The following is a 16,093-nucleotide window of genomic DNA, read 5'->3' on the forward strand; positions in this document are numbered from 1 at the left end:
GTTGCCCAAAGTACATAAATGTCAGCTGCATACAGAGGTTGAGGTGAGCTGAGGTTGTGTCCCAGAGAAGCTGTGTTGCACTGCTGTCCCTAACTGCCAAGTTCAGCTGAGAGTTTGAGGTCTGCAGGGCCCCAGTGAGAAGCTGAGGCAGGTTCAGGTAAGCAGTGTGTGTTCTTTTCCACTCCTGGCAGTGTAATATTCCTTCTTTTCTCTTAGATACCAGGCAATCCTGTTCATACTTTTTTATTTATTATAATGACACGTACCAAAGCTTTACATAGCCAGGAGCTTGAGTTTTGAAAGTGATAGAATAATGATATTTGTTTTTGAAGAAGAGTTTTACTTGCTTTCTTTGCTTATGCTTTCCAGATAGTGAAGCCAAAACGAGCAATGTTTGAGTCAGTATCTTTCCAAAAATGCTGTCATATAATAACTAATTACATTACCAGTTGTGCCTCTCATTCTGAAGGATCTCAAAGCACACAGTTATCCGAATTATGAGAGCAAATGAAAATCCTGTGTTGTCAGTAAATACTATGAGACTCTCCTTAAGAAATGAAACTTCCACCTTCTATTGGCCTAGAAGGTGGAACTTGCTTTAGAGTTTGCAATAACACTACACAAATGTTTTTGTGAGTAAGGAGGGAAGAATCCCCCATTTTTATAGATCAGAAAAGAATTTAGGAAGAAGGTTGCCTTGCAACATGATCATTCTAGAGAAGAGATTTTTGCTTGCCCAAAGCTATAAAAATTATGTAAGGATATGGCTTCTTTCTTGATTTCATAGAGATAGCCTCTTGATTCTTGACAACCCAAAAGTTGAATTGTTTCCAAGTCTTTATTTATACTGGGGGATGTGCTCATGCTTAAGGGCTTGACAGTCACAAAATACAGTCCCAGAAAGCTTTAAGTCCAAGCGTGACTTGTAGACAAATAACTTAGTTCTGATTTTGCTGATTTAAATCAGGGAACCCACACATTTACTGCTGCAAGCCTCACTTGCTAGTATATATTTGTACTGCTGGAATGCCAAGGATCCATATTACCTATGAAGGTATTCCTATGCTAGACATCATACGAATGCAGAACAAACAAAATATGATTTCATGCTTTAGAACTTAAGAAGATCGTGACATGTTCAGATAATTATAATTGTCATCAGAGAAGCCAGTGCTTCCGCTTCAACTTGGCTCAAAAAAACCCCAAACCAACAAAACAAAAAACCCAACAACACAATAACAGCAAAATTCCCCAATGACAACAACAACAACAAAAAAAAAGGCCAAAACACTGATCCACTTGACCTATTTATAGAGAGGGAAGAGTTAAAGAACAAAAGCACATGGAAAAATCTAAAATTATCTTCTCTTCAAGTGTATGGGGAAGAAAGAAGAGAGGCAAAACCAAGCCCAGAGAATCTGAAGCTTGGACTGCCTTGTTTTTCCATAAATTTTCCAAGACATGTTGGAGACTCTTTTATGCATTAGCACAGTGTTTAGGAATGAATATTTGTTCAGTGAGATATGACTCTCCCATGGCAGAGCAGTGAAATATAGGATATTTCGCTTGTTGGCTGCAGATTTCTGGCTGTCTATGTTTTTATTAGTGCAGGTTTTTCTATATGAGCATAGCTATTTTTCTAGCAAGCAGGGCCAGCAGATAGAAAGTTGAAGAGAGAGCCAGCACAGTTCTAAGCCATGTCAGTTGATAAAAACCCTTACGGCAAAATATCTAGAGGATTGGGCCATGTGCCTGAATTAAGGGAAATGCTGTTACATTTTCCCAGTCACTTCAATATCCTGCAGTTCCTGCACTTCCACAAACACAATTTAATGCAGCTGATAGAATGCCATGCTGAGGATGTTTTGTCAGCTGCCAGTGTTGAGTCTTGGAAATTTTAATTCCTGAGTTAGAAGATGGAGGGAGTTTTTTAGTAGAGGTTGTAACTGGCTGATGACCTTTAGTGTTTTGTTCATTTACCACCAGAGGTGGTCAGATAGTTACCCCAAGGGGCTTTGAAGTACACCGGCATCTGTAGTCTGCTGGTCTGGTTTGTCTGTGTGGTGATAGTGGAGGTATAAGAATCCAAATAAGCAACCTGATTCTCTAGAGGAATAATCTGAGTGTAATTGTTGGGGCTAAATCACACCCCGGGGTGTTCTCTGATGGTGGCAGGAATTTTGCTGGAGTGTAAACTGGATCAGACCTGTGGGACCTGATCTTTAATTTGTAATACTTTGCATGTGTGACAAATGCTTGTGGAGGTAAGCAGACCAATTACTAGAGAGGGAAGCAAAGGTTACCAAGTAAAAGAACAGAGTAAGAAACCAATGGTAAGATCCTTATTTCTAAGGTGATTCCCTAAGCTCTTGGTGTTTTGCTTGAATAGCTGCTGAAAACAGAGAAGAAAAGGCAGTCTTTGCTCTATGGATTGAGAGAGGAACTGTAAGATAAAAGGCAACAGGGGATGAGAACTAGAGGTGGTTTAGGGAATGTATGGAGATTGTCTGAAGTAGCAGTAGCACCATAAACAAATGGGACAAAGCTGTTCTTGAAAATGTCATTATAAAGGATTTTGCAGATGGGCTTGTGATGAAGACCAATGAAACAAGCAAGGGACATTTACAAGGAGCTCCATTCCTTCAAAAAACCTGTGAGGGGCACAAGGACACAGATTTGGAGATCCAGCAATTAACAGTGTGTGTGGGAACAGAGGTGGTTAAGATGTGGGGCTCTCTTTTCTTGCCTAAAATAAGAGATATTGAGAACAGGTACCAGTGAAGGTTCTTGAGAGAGAATACAAGCACTTTCTGATTGCTGCCTTAAAGAAAGAAGAAGCAGTGGAGAGGTCGGAAGGAGGGCAACTGTACTAACAGGTAGGCTGGGAAGGTCAGCCACCTGTGCAGTAGTATAGCAGAAAGGAGAAGCAAGTTCCCAGGTCAGAGTCATGATGGTTATGAAACCTAGTGGTTATGTGGACTGCATAGTTATGTCTGTGTCCTGGATCATCTAGAGACTCTGCCTTCACACTTTGTTTTTAGCTTCCCTTATAATTTAGTATTACCTGAATAAAATCTGCATAGTCAAGAGCTTGAAATTGCGACCAAACTACAATGAAAGTCAACTAAGCAGGGTTGAAGTGATCTTAAAAGCCCTTCCAAAGAAGCATGTAATCAAATTATTTAACTGGGGATAAAAGCATGCCAGTAAGGGAGTAAACCTGCAGCATCTCAGGATCTACTATGTTTAAATAAACTAGTTTTTAAGTGGCTTTCCAGCATGATCAGATTATAGCCTCTGGGACATAGTGTGTAGGGGAAGCATCGTTGTTATGCCCAGTTTGAAGAGATACTGATCAAGTCCACTGGGGCTACCATCACCGGCAACAAACGCAGAACAATAATAATTTGTAAAGCATATTGAAACCCTCTGATAGAAAAAATGCAATTGCACGGCATTTGCAGTACATCTGCATTACTTTAATTGATATTTTGCACTTATTGCCAGCCTTGGTCTCCTGTTACAAACATTTTTCATGTACAAGCACTTAATGCCATCACACATACAGAGGCATTCCTACTAGTCCAGACTCGCTCCCATGCAGCTTTCCCTGTGACAAGTAGGCTGTTCTGAAGTATGCAGAATTCCAGAAAGAAACAGAAATACCAGCCTTTGTATTGTCAGAATGAAAGCAAATAAGTACACATATATGAGTCAACTATATAGATGCATTTCTTTATTTAGATGATTTAAAGTATCCTCGTGTTTTATAATAATGTGCTGTATGGTTCACTCTGCATGATATTAAATAGCAAAAATAGGCTTGTAGCACCCAAAAGTTGTTCATCTTGTATTTTGGTACAGTTCTGTTTTCTCTGTATTTCCTATTTCAGGTTTTATTTCTGGAACAGGATTTGTATTGTTTAGAAACTCAGACTTGGATTCTTTAGGAAGCAGCCCTTTTCTGAAAAATCAAGTCCCTGCTATATATTTATTGCCTCCAATCCTAAAAAGATTTTTTTTTTAATGTGTTTAGTTTGATTTCAAAATAATTGCCTGGACATATAAAATAAATTGCAGAAATAAATCTGTGTGGATCTAGAGGCCTTACTAATCAATATATGTGTTCTTATGGACTTGTTTTCTTCATATCTATTTCCAGAGTTGTAAATACAGGTATTTTGGTTTGAAATACCCTATGTGACTTCTGCAGTAAAGGGATTTCTCTTATGAGATGAAAGTTGAAACAATAATGACAATTTCAGTGTTAATGGGTGAATTTTAAGTATCCTTCTGGACAAAATGTCCAGCACACAGCTGAAAAATCATTTTATGTGATAGGTTGGGCACAGAGTTATAGTTAATGGAGTGACATTAGGCTGGTGACCTGTCATTAGTGGAGTTCCACATGGCTCCATCTCAGGCCCTGTGCTCTTCAGCATCTTTACCTACAACTTGGACACAGGAACTTGAAGGAATACTAAGTAAGTTGGCCAACACTAAATTGGGAGGAACCATTGACTCACTCGAGGGCAGAGAGGCCCTGCAGAGGCACCTTGATAGTCACTAATTGGGGCAATCACCAATCAATGAAGTGTAACAAGAGCAAGTGCCAGATTCTGCACCTACAGCAGTGCATTACCCTGGTTGTGTGCACAGGCTGGGGAAGGACAGACTGGAGAGCAGTGCTCTGAAAACTGACCTGGGGGTCCTGGCAAGTTGAACATGAGTCAGCAGTGCCCTGGCAGCCAGGAGGGCCAAACCTGTCCTGGGGGGCATCAGGGACAGCGTGGCCAGCTGGGAGGGGATTGTCCCGCTCTGCTCTGCTCTGGGGCCTCCTCACCTTGAATGCTGGGGGCAGTTTTGGGCACCACAATAGAAAAAAGCCATTAAGCCACTAGAGTGTCCAAAGGAGGGGCATGAGAATGCTGAAGGGTCTGTAAGGGAAGATGTATGAGGAGCAGTTGAGGCCACTTGGTTTAATCAGCCTGGAGAAAAGGAGATTGAGGGGAGACCTCATTGTAGTCCTCATGAGGAGAAGTGGAGGGCAGGTATTGATCTCTGCACTCTCGTGACCAGTGACAGGACTCAAGCAAACAGCACAAAGATGAATCAGGGGAGATTTAGGCTGAATATCAGGAAAAGGTTTTTTACCCAGAGGGTGATCAGGCACTGGAACAGGCTCCCCAGGGAAGTGGTGACAACACCAGTCAGATGGAGTTCAAGAAGTGTCTGGACAATGCTTTCAGACACATGGTGTGACTTTCAGGGGTGTCCTGTGCAGGGCTAATAGTTGGACTTGGTGATCCTTGTGGGTCACTTCCAACTCAGCATATTCTGTCATTCTGTGGTTCAAATTGAAAGCATTTCTGACATCACCTGATCATTCAGATTCACCTCTCTTTGGGACAGCTATATGCATCAGCATGCACCACTACACAACACAGAATTGTAACAGCAGGCAATAAGAAGTACCAAAGCCTACTGAATCATTCAGAGCTGCTTAAGTGGCTGGCTATTGGGGTTTGTGCTGGAGTGTGAAGAATCCAATGCTCCAACATCACCATCCTTGTGTGGTGTCCAAGATTTGCAAAGCCCACAGATGGTCAGGTTTGCCACTGCAGATCAGAGCTCACAAGTTTTGTCATGGTTATGTGAAATTGACGCTTGTGTAGAATGGAGGCTGGGTTTATGCTTAAGTACTCAAAGAGGACTCAGTAGGACTGTTCTGTGACCTGGAGAAAAATGTATTTATCTCATGGTCATTTTATAATATAGGGGTTTATGCAGGGAATCATGGAATTGGTTCTTATTGAAGTTAGCTTGTTCTTACTGCTATACATAGGTATAAGCTCTTTTTGAAAAGAAATCAGAATAAGCATGGGTTTATATGACTTCTCTGACTTGGAGTGCATAGTATGTGTATCTGTAATGATTATTTGTTGCTGTTGAAGTGATTCTTGAAAAGAAACAGTGAGAAACCATGTCCTAGAGAAGTCTGTGCAAAGACTCTTGCTGACACCACAGGATGTTTAAGCCAGTCCTCCTTTGCTATCATAGCATTTGCGTTCTCGTGCTCAAACTTGTGTGGTTTTAGTTACAAATTTCTGGTTTGCTGTGTTTTTCTATTTATGAAAGGTCTTTTCTTGGCTGCTTATATCCTTTTTTTATTTCATTGTTACTCTAACAGTTTTTAGTAATCTTGATAGTCTGTTTCATGATTTCTTCTGTAGCTAGCTGATTCAGGGGGACAGATTTTGTGCACTGCAGCAGGGCTGGTGGCAAGTATCCTGCTTTCTAGAGAAAGAGAGCCCTTTGGTGGTAAGAAACAACCATGACATTGAAGGATAACTTTGTGTCAGAAGGAAGTGAGAATTCTAAGCTCAGCAATGCTAGTGTATAATAAAGTTGGAGAAGTTGTTCTACATTTATGTAGAGAAAGGGCTTGAGTCTTTACAGGAATACTTGCCTAGGAAGTAAGTCTTTAACTTCAGCTGATTTTCTGATATTGGAATTTTGCTCTACTCGAAGTGAAGGGGTGCGAGTGCCTTTGTGGAAATTCTCATCTGCATGTAGCAGTGACTGTGCAGCCACACTAATGCATGCTGAGTCGGTAAGAAAGTCTCACCCTGATGTATACAACGATCTGCGGGTTGTGTGTGTGAAACTACACTCTCTGAGTGTGACAATGCAGTGGTGAGAGTAAGTGTACCTGTCTGTGTGACACTGAGGCTGTACCTGTGGGAGACTTGATGATGTGACCACATGTGGTGTGCATTGTGCAAAGGTTCAGCCCATGTGTGTATTGATATTGGTGCCCAAGTGTGATTGCACAAACATGCGAGTGAAGCACAGATGTGAATGTGTATGTGAACATAGGGAGAGCAAAGCCATGAATGCATATGTGAGCATGGGTGCAAGTATTAGTATATTTCTAAGTGCAGGACATATAAATAAATGTATGTAACTGAAATGTGTATATTACCAGATGATCTTAGATGGAGAGATCCTGTGCCAGGCATGGACTCTTCTCTGTTTTGTCCATTTCTGTACATGTGTCAGCTTCAAAGATAAAAAGTGCCCCAGCTTGGCTTTAGCCTGGCAGCAGCCCTGGGTGTGCAGTTCTCTGCCAGCTCAGTGTGTTTGTGTGCTCTTGTGAGAGAGTTGGTAATTGTGAGCGCTCCCTAAGAGAATCTCTGGGGCCAGGGGATACAATAGGCAAGGGTCTAGGGTCTGAAACTGTAGACTTTAATAAAGCCACTGACAGCAAATAAGAGCCTGACATGTGAGTCACATTACTGACAACAAGGGCTGCTTTGTAGTCCCATCTGCACCCTGATCGGGTCCCGTACAGTAACTGAAAGGACAGAACAAACTGCTGCTGCCTTCAATAAATACAACAGTGCCACAAAGGCGGCCGAACAGACCAACTTTGTGTGGCTTTGCTGCAGCTGAGCTACTCCCCTGCTTCTCTTCCTCGCTCCCCCCACCAGTGAAAATGACTGATGTTACCTTGTAAGGGTTGCTTTGGAGCCCTGACTGTGTGCTTGTCCCCATGGCAGTCATTACATGTAGTCCTGTAACATCTTTCTTCCCTGCCACCCCTTGTGTTCCTTCATGGCCTTTCCCTTTCTCTGCTCCCAGTGACTGGCCTGGAGCCTCTGCTCATGAGCCATGTCCCCTGGAATTCATGCCCCTGTCTGGGCTCATGTCTGGGCTAGCCAGCACTGGGAGCTTAGCAAAACCTTACATCAGGCTATGAGCACAGGTACCTGAGATGTCAGTAGCTTGAATAGTTACTCCAGGCTCCCACTGGATTGGTCATGAAGAAAATGTTGGACTTGCCAGTACAGAAACTTGAACACCTGTCAGATCCTTAGTGGCTGGTCACTTCCCTAACCCAGGTAGCATTAGGAACAAGAGTGTTTTCTATTTATCCAGGTGTCAGAAGCTTTTTTTGCCGGCTGCCCTCAGGGTCTCTTACTCTTCCCTCCATCTGGGCCTCTCCCCTTTGGCTTGGAGACTTGCCCAGTGAAGAGCTTTCACATGGAGGAAAAAATCTTGCAGATTGACCCCTCTTCAATGGGAATTTGTGCCACTGTTGTGTCTTTCTCAGTGCTTCTCTGGCCTCTCTTTTTCAGTTTGTCCCAGTAGCCCTAGAGAAAGGGCTTTAGTTGGACTGCATGTATTGTCATGTACTGAAAGAGTTATAAACTGTAGAAAAGATCACTAGCTTATAAATCAAAATATAAGCCTATGGTTGCCAAAGGAGTGATGTTAGGTATCAGGATAATGTCTGTGATAGTGTAGGAATCTGTGTTTGTCCTAGCCCACTGCATGTCAGTCCACCTAACAAAAAGTTTAAATTCTTCTCTGCTTGAAAAAATGGAAAATCAGACTCAACAGTTTATGTCTAGCAGAAACTCTGTGTCCTCCTGTGTCATATAGTGTACACAGAGCTGGATTCCCTGGAGGTTAGGGTGGGAACTCTACCATTTACCCTGTGCTTCTATAGTGTGCAGTAGAGCCTGTAGCCTGCCCTGTCAGTGTCTAATTGACACTCTTCAGACAAGAGGGTCTCAGTCATAGTGATTTGTTCCTAAGGTATAAGGCTTACATACTTTAAAGGTCAGATTTTTCAGCTGGCAACCTGTATATTGCAGCTTTTAGGAATATAACATGGTAGAGGTGGGAATGCAAAAGATCCTTCCTTGAGAAGGTGAACAGACTCCACGAAGCAAACAAATTCAGGTTCTGAGCATCTTTAGGAAATCCTACAGTACAGTCGTCTGTGAAAAATACCTCTCTGTGACTTTACATCTCCCGTTCAACCAAACACTTCAGATAACATTAAACATAGGAAAGCACAGACCAGCATAATACAAATCAGCAAGCAATAGGAAGCAATATCTCCTTCAGAGATGTATGCAGAAGAGAGAGAGAGAAGGATTTCACTGGTGTAACATAGAAAATGCCCAGATCCTATAATATGAGGTGTTGATAGGTGATGTTTATAAGAACAACTTGTGATGATGATTTGCATAGCACAGTGATATTTCTTAGAGTTAATCTCTGGACCTTCTGCCAAAGATTTCTGTTCTCTTTGTGTCAATAATATATAAAGGATTAAACACCACTGTTTTGAAATAACCTACATAGCTGAGAAGCAGCACGAAAAGTTTAAGTCCTGTAGGAAATGTCTGTACTTCTCAGGGAAATGTCTGGAATTTTTGGAAAAAAAATTAGAGCATCTTATAGCACTATTAAAAGAGAATGCAGATTCCCCTACATCTGGCTCAGTGCTTTGATCACGTGACAAGCTTCCCTTTTGCTTTGGTGTTTAGACTAAGAACTGGACAGGGTGAGGCTAATAAATCTGCAGTCATGGTATTTAATGGTGGATGTCAGTCCCCTCAGTCCTCACCTGCGCTTACTTCCTGTAGAGGCTTCAGCTGAGGCACAGCTGGCAAAAGTGGGAAATTACTCTTAAGCAAGAAGTCTACAGCAGCAGTACCTTCTTATGGAGCCCTTCCACCTCTTGAACAGGCAGGAACTGAGAGATCCCATTTCTAGTAGTTTGATACCTGAAGAGAAGAAGGATTTCCTAGAAGGAGATGGAAGGATGGAGCCCAGAAGAACAGGAATGGACTTGGCATAGACATGCTGGATTGTATGTTACTGCAGGGAGTAGGTACTATGCACTCGTCCCAGCTGTTCTGCACCAGGCAATCTGAGAGGACAGCGTTAAATTCTTCTTGCTGTACTTTGAGAAAGGTGCAGTTGGTAATTATTTGCACTCATTTTTTTCTCTCAATTTCTTTTTCTTTTTTCCTTTCATTGAAGAACTGGTTGGTTACATCATTGAAGTAATAATTTCTGGAGAAGCATAGCTCATTGAGTGCCAAAGTAGTTTAGTTTTAATTTTTCAGGTTTCTGAGTGGGTTCTCAAAGTGATCTTTACTAATGATCCCTGAAGATTGAACCTGATTCTATCTGTTGTTAAGTAAAGCCTGTCAGAAGTGCTATCATGAAATGCAATGGAAAGCTGAGTGCAAGTATATAAAAAAATAGAAATAATAATAAAAAAATCTTAAGGCCAACAGAACTTTGGAAAAGCTGTGGAAGGCACTGGAGATTATTTTTACACTTTCCTCTGATAAAGCTGAAGCCTAATTCAGTTCTCCCTGCATGCAGAAAAGAACTAGGGCTGCATTTGGCAGCCCATGAAGTATTGGCTTAGTCTGTACAGCCTCATCTAGCATACCAGAGAGTGAAGGACAGGATAGCCAGATTCAGGCTAAGAACTTACAGGAGAGCATACCAGTCTCATCACTCTCTTTTTAAAATTTATTTTCTCACCCTTCCCCCCCCCACCCTCCCAAGAAATGCTCATTTGCACACTAATGAATTTTTGATGTCAGAAATACTCAAGGCTGAAAACAGTCTGAGTGGAACAATGTCTATGTCATGTCTATCCTTCACCAACTACTTAGAAAAGAATCCTGCAAGCCTTCTTGAAAGTGGCAGCCTAGACTCTCAGGAGGTCTAGAGCATGCACTAAAGTCAAGGACTTCCTCTTAGTATTTGTCAGCTCTTCTGATATTGCTTTGGGATCTTAATTTTTTCAGGCCATAGCCAAATCTTGGAGATTTGAGAGATAAAAGAAACTAAGCTCCAGAAAATCTCAGAGCCTTAGCAGTTCTGATCAAATAAAGTTGTACTTTATGGCTGAGGTCCAGTCCTGTTCAAGATAGCTTGTTTAGGCCTATGGGGAAAAGAAGTAACCTTCTGGAAAAGACTATTTGGTCCTAAATTGTCAGCCATTAAATACAAGAGTATTTTGCCAGCAGAATAGGAGAAGCTACTTCCAATAAAGCCAATCAAAAGCAATTTCCCTGCTGAAAGGTGGCCTACCTGAGACAGAGCAGCCTGCACCAGCTGCACGCCGCTGCTGTCAGACTTGGCCGGGTCTGTCAATTAAGAGAACACAGAGCAATCTGTGAGCGCTGAAAGGGATCCCTTCAGAGCCCTCCGTGGCTCAGAGACAGGCCCATTGTCTGCATGCATGTCTCACATAGTTTCAGAGTCCTGATAAGCAGGCATGCCATGAAAAACAACATTATATGGTGAGCTCGGGAATACTTTGTCTGGGGGTAGATGAGATGGGGGTGGGAGAAGAGGTAACACTGCACCTTTGCATTGTGGGAGGTGGGGCAATGAAAGACGTCGCGTTTGGTGGTCCCCCAACATAACCTGCTTTCTCACAAACTCTTGTTGAATGATGAAGTCGTGGTTTCCTCTAATTCCCCTCCTCCTCTCCATCCTTGTCATTTCTTCTGGAGTTCAGAAATCAGTTGGGAAATTACTGCAGCACTGAGAAGACAAACAGTTTAACCACCTTCAGCTGCTGCCTTGCCACATATTGAGAGTCCTTTTTCCTGTGAATCTGTGACCTCCAAGGTCTGTAAGTCTGTGGGCAGGAAAGAGTGAAGACTTCAAACTTCCATGCATGTGCTGTAGAGAACGTAGAATAGGATATGTTGACACAGCTCCTAGGGGAAGGAATAAGTGGTGTTCTCTCACCAGCGGCTAAGAAATGTTTGCTTTCCTTTTCCTCAGCTTATAGCCTGGTGCCTGGATCCCTTGGTGCAATTGGGCCCTTTCCTAGATGCAGACCCAGAAGAGCTGGTAGTCTTGGATGAGCACCTCTTAGTCTACAGCAGGATGTTCTCTTAGACTCCACTGCTTGAGCTTGGGAGTATGTAAAGACATTAGTACGTGCAAAAATGCCTGCATAACAAAGCAAATAAAACAAATCTCTAAGTTGCTTTTATACTATCATTTTAGGCCACGCTGCATAGAAGGAGAAGGTTCAAGCAGAACTCTCTCTTTAAAATAAAATATCCACTATGTAAAGCTAGTTTTCCATATGCTTGGGAGAATATGGAGACTGTACTCTGTGCGATAGGACGCAAAGAAATGTATACATGGGAGCAAGCAACTCTGTTACTAATGCAGTAGCACAGATTTGGAAAGAACCAATGCTGTGGTTAAACTAGGAACATGAAGGATGACTCGCAAGTGACTTTTCCTAACACTTTTCCTTTCTCCTTCTGGCTGAGGTATTTTTTTTTTCACTCGCTGAAGCTGATAGTCTTCTTGTTTAATTTTAGTTGCAGGCACTCTAGATGATCTTCATTCAGTGTTTAAGCCAAAGTTTGTTGTGGACCATGCCTACTTCTGACTGTCACAGACATGTTGGATAAAAGCCATTTCCGATAAGGCAGTTAAATTCTGAGGACGTACCAAGGTTTGAGCCTGGCCCGTATTTTTCAGCTTTCATATCAGTTTTTTGGCAGTACAGAGGGATGCCAAAGAGAGCACTAGATTTCTGATCATTCAGTCATTAGTCTTCAGCAGATATACCCTTGTCAGGCTTTGGTGATTTGTCTGCACCTCACCCAGTGTACAGTGACACTTCGGGAGATGGCAGGTCCTAGTTCTTCCCAGTAGGGGAATATGTCTTGGCTCAGCATATTTGATAAGAAAAATTAATGAATTTGTTATGGGATGGAAGCTCTTCTTTCATCTCCAACTTGGTGAGGTTCATGGAAACCCATCTTTCTTTTCATGTTAAATAAAGTTCCCACCATGGATGCCAAATCCTACTGTCTGTTCTCACATTCTTCACTGCACACACCCTTATACCATATCGCCACTCCTGGATAAAGTTGTTATACTGACATATTTGAGTTATTGACTTATTTTCAAAAATTTTTAAATTCTTGCGTTTATTCTGTATTTTAATTCTTTCTGTTTAGGTATATATATATCTATATATATATATATAGATATATATATACACACGCACACACGTAAATTGACAAGAGAGACTGGCCTTGCTTTAATTTCTCTTCCTCAATTCTCCAAACCAGAGACCTTGCTAACGTTCCTATTAGTTTCCTAAAACTATGTGTTTCCCCCACATCCTCACATAAATGCAATTCATGACCTTTCTCCCAGCCTAATGCTGGCAGACCCTTTTCTGAAGCACACCAGAAGCCCACAGCATCCACTGAGTCACAGTGTGGGTTCTGGAGGGCACCTTGAAGAACCTTGCAATTTCCTTTGGTTTGTCTCTTTTGGTGTTTTTTTGGGCCTGTTGAATCTGAGTCATTCTTGATGAGGGAAAGATAAGTTGAGGCATCCCACAAAACTGCCAGGTCTTTTCAGCAAAATGAACTGTCTCTTTTGAGTAGCTTTTATAAAGATAGTCCTAGCACAATCGTCACATTGCATTTTTACTTGCTTCAAAGAACAGTGGACTAATTAAGTGAAGATATTTAGCAGATTGTCATCAGGAGGCAAGTGAGCCACTCGGGGAGATGAATGGGGTAGTTTGTGCTTCTTGGAATTGTTGTTTCAATATCTTGTCAGGCTTGAGCAAATACCAATGGCTTCAGGAAGGGTACATATTCAGTCTTTCATATATGTTCAAGATAGAGCTGAGCTGCTTCATTGTAACATGGAAGCTGAAGAGCAGAAGGGTAGGTGTCAAATTGGTTCCTGGTGTATCCTGCTGTAATTTCAAAGTACAGAAGCCCATTTCTCCTCCTTGCTGTGGTGTTTGTAATTTGTGAGCCAGTGCTCCACACTGGAGCTGAGTAACTATCTTCACCTGCTCTTCTCAGTTTTTGCTGTGCCTCCTACAGGCAGATACGAGTGATTGGGTGTTTTTGTATCTTTTGGATATGTATGTATCTAACGGGAAATGTTTTCCCTTCTACCATATATTGCAGAGACTGCACAGTCTTGGTGTCTAGCAGAAAGTATAATGCTAGACATCTGCTCCTTGGAGCCCCTGGGACCCCCCTGTGGTTTAGAAAGTGGAGACCTTTGATCTGTGGTTTGTGTGGGAGAGGTAGATGATGCTGTGGTTTGCAAACAGCTGATGGTTCTCCCTTTCCTTCAAAGAAAAAAAATAGTGTTGGTGTGTGATGATGCAGGACATTGAGTGACCAATTTGGGAGCACACAGCATGATGTGGTTTGCTCTGTAAGCTGCAGTTCACCAATGTCATGGTATATTTTTAAGAAAAGGTGACAGTGTTGGTTGTGTCTTTAAGCCACAAGCCTCCTGTAGGGGCAGCAGGGAATGGCCCAAAACTAGCAATAAAACCCCATGAGCTGAAAATTTCCTTCTGCATCTCTCCAGGGCATAATAGCAGTTGTTCACCCCAGGCAAAAGGGCTCCCTCTTCTTACACTGACTTGTCTGTAAAAGGGATATTTGTCCATAGGCACCTACCCCAGCAGGGGGCCAGTGCACTGCCTACTGCAAGTTTAGAGTTCAGAGGAGTGTGACTGCCATTATCTGTCATGACCCTGGAGGTTATGTTCAGCAGTTTGGGTAAGGACTGCTGAGAAAATGTTGAGTTTGAGCAGGAACTGCTGTGTGAATGTTTGTGTCCATCTGGGCAGGGTGGCACTCAGAATACACAGCTCTGAAGGAAAAGAGTGGAGCTGTGCTTGTGCCTCTACAATTTTGTGAAAAATTATGTGCAACAGTCCAGTGCTTAGAATACAAAAATCTGGTGCACCTGACTTACCAAATATCGAACTTCCACGTGATCTTGTCTCCCTACAAAGTGAGTATTTAAGGAAGGGAATAAGAACAGGATGGATATATAGTGAACTCTCTGCTATATAGTGTCTAGGAATCAGAGCTGAGAGATTTCTTGAAATGGAAAATATATTGGACTCAATGACTGGTATTCACCTCTGGATTAATATCAGTCCCTTGGGCTCCCCTGACACAATTGTCTTGGGCAGCAAGTTTGGCAGCATTTGAAAGTTAAGAAGGAGAAGCTGTGCTGGTAGGGGAGGAACTAGTGCTGACACCTGTAACAGTGTGAGTGCTGCCAGGCATGCCAAACTGGGAGACTCCAGCTAGGAAGGAATAAGAAGGGAAAACATGTAAATCAATTTCATCCAAAAAACTATAAATACATCAGAACAAAGCCACACAAAGTGAGACTGAAAAGTGGGTAATTTATTGGCTGTGGAACAGGTATTCCTCACAGATGCCATTTTTATTTTGCCTAAATGCCTAAGAACCTGATCAATTTCCCTCTGACCTTCTGTATCCTATAGTCTCATGAGGTGGCCTCACTCACAGCAGCTTGGATGACTCTGGGCAATGTTCTTCAACAGTGGGTCCCTTGAACAGTACTTCTGCAGCCCTTTCAGCAGTAGCCTGTTCCCAACATGCTCCAGCATTGAGGACATACCTGCTATGGTTGTCTGACATGCACTGCCAGATACAGGACATGGTTCTGCACATGGCCTAGGAACCAGGTACTGGAGCAGGTTCCTGGAGCCATTTGCCACAGCTCATGTAGCTTGTGTGAGAAAGGCCTGTCTTAGGCACTAAAACCCAAGTTTGATGCCTTCTAGAGGCATTGCCAGAATTAGAGGAATGGGATTCTTACAAGAAGCCAATACAACTTCTGTTGTTTATTTTTGGTTTGTTTTTTTTTAATCAGTGGGTATGCTGTAAAATCACACCCTCAGGGCTTACATGTATTTGCAGGAGTGGAGCCCTAAAATTTTTGAATGTGTTTTTTGTTAAATCCTTAATAGCTAGGTGACTCCTGCTTATCATTGCTTCTTCTGCTGACATTTCCAGGGAACACTAGCAGGTCAGAAAGTCAGCTTGGAGAAGCTGAGCTGCTTCTTTACCACATTACGCTCACCCAGCCAGGTGCTTTATAACTCTGTCTTTAATGATTTTGTCAGCTATTTTTCCTGGGACTGGCGTAAGGCTCACTGAGGTCTATAATTCCCATGATTGCCCTTAGCACCTCTTTTAAAAGAAGTGCAGAGTTTTGGCTCCACTCCAGCCTGATGGGAGAGTGGCTATTTTTAATGATAAATTGAATGATTTTGTTAGTAACTTCTATGAACTTTGAGCTTTTTAGAGTGTTTCCATAAATGCCATCTGGTCCTGGATGTCTCTTATTCTTTCGGTTTTTAGGTTATGTTATTATGTCTTTTTTCTTCCTTTTGAGTTTCTATCTGTCAGTTTTCAATATA

This window comes from Camarhynchus parvulus, chromosome 6, assembly GCF_901933205.1.
Source record: "Camarhynchus parvulus chromosome 6, STF_HiC, whole genome shotgun sequence".
NCBI lineage: Eukaryota > Metazoa > Chordata > Aves > Passeriformes > Thraupidae > Camarhynchus > Camarhynchus parvulus.